Source organism: Scardinius erythrophthalmus (assembly GCF_964197995.2).
Source record: "Scardinius erythrophthalmus genome assembly, chromosome: 5".
Classification (NCBI taxonomy): Eukaryota; Metazoa; Chordata; class Actinopteri; order Cypriniformes; family Leuciscidae; genus Scardinius; species Scardinius erythrophthalmus.
The window spans coordinates 24,532,551-24,540,043 of NC_138225.1; the positions used below are offsets into that span (position 1 = coordinate 24,532,551).

The 7,493-nt window shown below is 31.9% G+C and overlaps 1 long non-coding RNA gene across 1 annotated transcript; it reads right to left on the minus strand.

Annotated features, from left to right (window-relative positions):
• Positions 1-364: 364 nt before the first annotated feature.
• On the minus strand, positions 365-3,058 carry LOC308690993. The gene is made up of 4 exons (XR_014030227.1): positions 2,877-3,058; positions 2,526-2,660; positions 2,320-2,416; positions 365-497 (listed from the first exon to the last, which is right to left on the minus strand). It is a non-coding gene; the product is annotated as an uncharacterized lncRNA (long non-coding RNA).
• Between the last annotated feature and the right edge of the window lie 4,435 nt (positions 3,059-7,493).

Genomic DNA, 7,493 nt, shown 5'->3' on the forward strand with positions numbered 1-7,493 from the left:
TCATTTTGCGCCAGAGTTGTCCTTTAATTTTATGAAGCGACGAGAATACTTTTTGTAGGCAAACAAACAAAAATAATTTTATTCAACATATTTTTTCTAGCCTGTGTCAGACTCTTGCGCTGTTGACGTAACATACAGTGCAACGCTTCCAAGTCCTCCAATAAGGAACGAATCGCACGCATGCATCGTGGTGCTCACCTGAATAGCGTCGGCATTCTGGAAGCGTTGCACTGTTTGTTACGTCAACAGCGTAAGAGTCTGAGTACCTTAATTTTTTTAAGTTCAATAAAGTGAAATTGTTGCATAAAGCCTATTCAAGAAGACATACCTCTGCAGAAACTCCAGCGTTGATGCCAGCTCTGATGGGTAATGGATGTTGAAGATATAATAGCTCCCAAACATCATGCACAGGGCGGAAATGAAGGAGGAGATGTTGTCCAGTATTATGTTTTGATCCACACACAGCATGAACCGTTTCGCTGAAAAACAGGATCGACCTAAAAAGAAAGTAAGAAAAAAAAAAATATTCAAAGATACTACAACATTACAGTAACAAAACTAAAAACTTAATTAAAAGGAACACTCCACCGTTTTTTCATATTAAACTATGTTATTCCCTCAACTAAGACGAGTTGATACATGCCTCCCTCGTCTCAGTGCGTGCACTCAATCGCTCTAGCGCGCGGCGACTCTTTGATAGCACTTACCTTAGCCCAGTTCATTCATAAGGTTCCAAACAGAGATGAAGTTAGAAGCGACCAAACACCTCCACGTTTTCCCCATTTAACTACAGTTACACGACCAAGTATGGTAACAAAATAAAACGTGGCGCTTTTCTTGACTTGATGGGTAAAAAGGATAACTATAATGTATGGCGGAATAGCACTTGGGACTCGGGAGCACTTCGATATTACTTCGAAGTGCTCCCGAGTCCCAAGTGCTATTCCGCCATACATTTTAGTTATCCTTTTTACCCGCTAAGAAAAGCTCCACGTTTTATTTTGTCACCATACTTGGTCGTGTAACTACTCGGGTAACTGTATTTAAATACACGGAAAAAAATTATTCATTGAATTTACAAAAAAAAAAAAATAATGTATCGTGATTGGTTGCACACAATTGATTTTAGTACATTTAAACAAATGCATTAGGTTGAACTAGTTCAACTTAATGCATTTGTTTAAATGCAGATAAAATGAATTGAGTGCAACCGCTTACGATAATTTTAGTAAAATCAGCAATCATTTTTTTCAGTGTAGGGAAAACGTGGAGGTGTTTTGTCGGTTCTAACTTAATCTCTGTTTGGTCCCTAATGAATGAACTGGGCTAAGATAAGTGCTATCAAAGTGTCACCACGCGCCAGAGCGATTGAGTGCACGCACTGAGATGAGAGAGGCATGCATCAACTCGTCTTAAGCAAATAACAGTTTAAAGGGTTAGTTCACCCAAAAATGAAAATTCTGTCAGTAATTATTCTCCCTCATGTTGTTCCAACCGCGCAAGTTCATCTTCGGAACACAAATTAAGATATTTTTGATGAAATCTGAGAGCTGTCTCACACCTCAATAGGCTTCTAAGACATTATAACGTGCTGGCCCAGAAAAGTTAGTAAAGACATCGTTAATATAGTCTAAGTGACTCCAGTGGCTCAATCTTAAGTTTTTCAATCTATATTTTTTGTGCGCAAAAACAAAAAAATAACGACTTTATTCCACTATTCATTTCCTTCTCTCTGGGCCTCGAGTTAGTTTACGTAGTGTTTTTGCGCAGCGCGTCTGTGTTACACGTCACCACGTAGGCTCACTATTGGCCGACGCTGGTCATGTGTGTGATGCCTGGTGATGTGTAACACAGACGCACTGCGCAAAAACACTATGTGAACCAACTCGAGGCCCAGAGAGAAGGAAATGAATAGTGGAATAAAATCATTATTTTTGTTTGTTTTTGAGCACAAAAAGTATTCTCGTCGCTTGATATACTTAAGATTGAGCCACTGTAGTCACTTGGACTATATTAACGATCTCTTTAATAACTTTTCTGGGCCAGCAAGTGTCGGTCACCTAGAAGCCTATGGAGAAGTGATCCAGCTCTCAGATTTAATTAAAAATATCTTAATTTGTGTTCCGAAGATGAATGAAGTTCTTACTCGGTTGGAACAACATGAGGGTGAGTAATTACTGACAGAATTTTCATTTTTGGGTGAACTAACCCTTTAATATGAAAAAACTGTGGAGTGTTCCTTTAAGAATCTGACTACAAATACACAAAAAAGAGAAAGGAAGAAAAATACAAGAGATTTTAAAAGAACAGGGAACTTACCACAAACAACAAGGGTGGGAGTCAAATGAACTTGGTCCATCTGTACTTCTTCTGCCAGGCAGGTTGAAAAAACCCCCCACAGTTTAACGTTAACAGCCTAATTAACCAACAGTTCGTCTGCATCATTATGATGGCATAGCCTCAGTCAAAACATACACTTGTACAGTTACTGTTTTTTAAATATAACAAACTGTTTGTTCACTTACCAGTGCAAGAGATCGGAATTGTATGTCATGCACAAATCCACTAACGTTAGCTGAGCTCACTGGCAGAAATGGCGGGCGCTCACTTCTGAAGTTCGTCAAAATGGCTGATCCCGTGATAATCAGCAATCTGCTTTGCTGCAGAAACGACAGGAAACGCTCTTTTTATCTCAACGTTACTCAGTATGAAAGATAAGAACTGACAGAGTTGAGCTGATAATAAAACCCACAGTCTAACGTTACAGCCTTTATCAACCAATCGTCCGCATCATTATGATGGCAAAATAGCCTCAGTCAAAACATATAACTACAGTTACTGTTATTTTTAATAAAACAAACTGTTTGTTCACTTACCAGTGCTAGATATCGCAATTTTACATGTCATGCGCAAATCACTGGCAGAAATGGCGGGCGCTCTCACTTCTGAAGTTCGTCAAAATGGCTGATCCCGTGGGCCGTGATAATCAGCAATCTGCTTTGCTGCAGAAACGACAGGAAACTTTTTATCTCTTTTTATCTCAGTTAACGTTACTCAGCAATAAAGATAAGAACTGACAGAGTTGAGCTGATAATAAAACCCACACAGTCTAACGTTACAGCCTTTCAACCAATCGTCCGCATCATTATGATGGCAAAATAGCCTCAAAACATAGCCTATAACTTCCTTGTACAGTTACTGTTATTTTTAATAAAACAAACTGTTTGTTCACTTACCAGTGCTAGATATCGCAATTTTACATGTCATGCACAAATCACAAATGGCGGGCGCTCTCACTTGTGAAGTTCATCAAAATGGCTGATCCCGTGATAATCAGCAATCTGCTTTGCTGCAGAAACAGGACGTAAACGTTATTCGTTCGAGCAAACTAACAAAATCGCTCTTTTTATCTCAGTTAACGTTACTCAGCATGAAAGAAAAATACTGATAGAGTTGAGCTGATAATAAAACCCACATTAACAGCTTCGTCAGCATCATTATTATGATGGGAAAATAGATATCAATATATACGTTACTTGTAGGCTACAGTTCACGTTACTGTTTTTGAAGAAAACGAACTGTTTGTTCACTTACTGCAAGAGCTCGCAATTTTACATGTCATGCAAAAACTCCACTAGCTCACTGGCAGAATTGGCGCGCGCTCTCACTTATGATGAAGTTCGTCAAAACGGCTGATCACGTGATATTCAGAAATCTGCTTTGCTGCAGAAACTACAGTTGGTCGTTTTTGAGCAAACTAACAAAATCGCTTTTTTTATCCTAGTTAACGTTTCTCAGCATGAAAGAAACAAACTGAAAGAGTTGTGCGTTGAACATGAAACCCAGTCCACGCAAAATAGCCTCAGTCATAACATATAATTGTCTTACAAGTAATGTATTTTAAGTTAGTAGAAAACAAACCGTTCACTTACCAGATTTGATATGTCATGCAAAACTCCACGCACTTGCTGGCAGAATTGGTGTGCGCACACTCTCGTCGTGAAGTTCATCAAAACAGCTGATCCGTGATCCCGCGATAATCTGAAATCTACTGCTCGACATTCAAACGCAGATGTTCATGTAACGTTACATGGGAATGTAAATTTTACATCGACAAAATATAAATATGAATAAATTACATTATTCTGTAAATGGAAAAAAAAGAAATTATTTTATTTTATCATTTACAATTTAATTAATTGTTCAAAATAACAAATAAACGGTTTGGCTATTGTATAATGTCCCCTTAACTGTCGACAGATACAACGCAATTCCTACCAGTTTATATTAGCTAGTCATTTTACAGTGCTGTTGGACCTAAAAGACCCATTGGCTGTTTTTAAATATGAATTTTAAAATTCATATTAACACAGTTATGCTGTACTTGAACATTTTTGTCTGTAAAATATATCATATATAAAATGTACAGGTTCTCGATAGGCTATTGAGAATATGTATGTCCGAAAAATATTTTAACACTGTCATGTTGTAATTTTAACTGCATTGTTGCTTTCTGCATAGTTTTTTTTCTGCTTAAATTGCATAAATCTGTAAATCTGTAAATTCTACAAATTAATATGATTATTTCAACAGTTTTGTTTGGTTCAGTATTTTACAACAGCATTTGTACTATTTTCAAAATAGTACTGTAAATTTAACAAAATTTCATTGTTTTTCTATTTACAAAATTTCGATGTCACAATTTTACAGAATTACACAGTTAATTTCACAGACATTTTTTACAGTGTAGTACATTGTAATAAAGGTATAATTTCACAATGTATTATTATACTGTAATAAAGGTATAATAACACAATGTATTATTACATTGTAATAAATGTATAATAACACAATGTATTATTACACTGTAATAAAGGTATTATAAGACAATGTATTATTACATTGTAATAAATGTATAATAACACAATGTATTTTTACATTGTAATAAATGTATAATAACACAATGTATTATTACACTGTAATAAAGGTATAATACCACAATGTGTTATTACACTGTAATAAAGGTATAATAGCACAGTGTATTATTACACTGTAATAAAGATATAATTTCACAATGTATTATGGCACTGTAATAAATGTATAATAAGAATGTATTATTACACTGTAATAAATGTATAATAAGAATGTATTATTACACTGTAATAAATGTATAATAAGAATGTATTATTACACTGTAATAAATGTATAATAGCACACTGTATTATTACACTGTAATAAAGGTATAATTTCACTATGTATTATGGCACTGTAAAGTAGAATCACACAATGTATTATGGGACTGTAATAAATGTATAATAAGAATGTATTATTACACTTTAATAAAGGTATAATAACACAATGTATTATTACACTGTAATTAAGGTATAATACCACAATGTGTTATTACACTGTAATAAAGGTATAATAGCACAGTGTATTATTACACTGTAATAAAGGTATAATTTCACAATGTATTATGGCACTGTAAAAAGGTATAATAAGAATGTATTATTACACTGTAATAAAGGTATAATAACACAATGTATTATAACATTGTAATAAATGTATAATAACACAATGTATTATTACACTGTAATAAAGGTATAAGACAATGCATCATTACACTGTAATAAAGGTATAATTACACAATGTATTATGGCACTGTAATAAAGGTATAATAGCACAGTGTATTTCATTGTCATAAAGGTATAATAGCACAATGTATTATTACATTGTAATAAAGGTATAATTTCACAATGTATTAGTACATTGTAATAAAGGTATAATTTCACAATGTATTATTATACTGTAATAAAGGTATAATAACACAATGTATTATTACATTGTAATAAATGTATAATAACACAATGTATTATTACACTGTAATAAAGGTATAATACCACAATGTGTTATTACACTGTAATAAAGGTATAATAGCACAGAGTATTATTACACTGTAATAAAGGTATAATTTCACTATGTATTATGGCACTGTAAAAAAGTAGAATCACACAATGTATTATGGGACTGTAATAAATGTATAATAAGAATGTATTATTACACTGTGATAAATGTATAATAGCACAATGTATTTCATTGTCATAAAGTTATAATAGCACAATGTGTTATTATATTGTAATAAATGTATAATTACACAATGTATTATTAGATTGTAATAAAGGTATAATTTCACAATGTATTATTATACTGTAATAAAGGTATAATAACACAATGTATTATTACATTGTAATAAATGTATAATAAGACAATGTATTATTACACTGTAATAAAGGTATTATAAGACAATGTATTATTACACTGTAATAAAGGTATAATAACACAGTTTATTATTACATTGTAATAAATGTATAATAACACAATGTATTATTACACTGTAATAAAGGTATAATAGCACAGTGTATTATTACACTGTAATAAAGGTATAATTTCACAATGTATTATGGCACTGTAAAAAGGTAGAATCGCACAATGTATTATGGGACTGTAATAAATGTATAATAACACAATTTATTATTACATTGTAATAAATGTATAATAACACAATGTATTATTACACTGTAATAAAGGTATAAGACAATGCATCATTACACTGTAATAAAGGTATAATAGCGCAGTGTATTATTACACTGTAATAAAGGTGTAATTACACAATGTATTATGGCACTGTAATGAAGGTATAATTACACAATGTATAATTACACTGTGATAAATGTATAATAGCACAATGTATTTCATTGTCATAAAGGTATAATAGCACAATGTATTATTACATTGTAATAAAGGTATAATTTCACAATGTATTAGTACATTGTAATAAATGTATAATAACACAATGTATTATTACACTGTAATAAAGGTATAAGACCACAATGTATTATGGCACTGTAATAAATGTATAATAAGAATGTATTATTACACTGTAATAAATGTATAATAAGAATGTATTATTACACTGTAATAAATGTATAATAGCACAGTGTATTATTACATTGTAATAAAGGTATAATTTCACTATGTATTATGGCACTGTAAAGTAGAATCACACAATGTATTATGGGACTGTAATAAATGTATAATAAGAATGTATTATTACACTTTAATAAAGGTATAATAACACAATGTATTATTACACTGTAATAAAGGTATAATAGCACAGTGTATTATTACACTGTAATAAAGGTATAATTTCACAATGTATTATGGCACTGTAAAAAGGTAGAATTACACAATGTATTATGGGACTGTAATAAATGTATAATAAGAATGTATTATTACACTGTAATAAAGGTATTATAAGACAATGTATTATTACATTGTAATAAATGTATAATAACACAATGTATTATTACATTGTAATAAATGTATAATAACACAATGTATTATTACACTGTAATAAAGGTATAATACCACAATGTGTTATTACACTGTAATAAAGGTATAATAGCACAGTGTATTATTACAATGTAATAAAG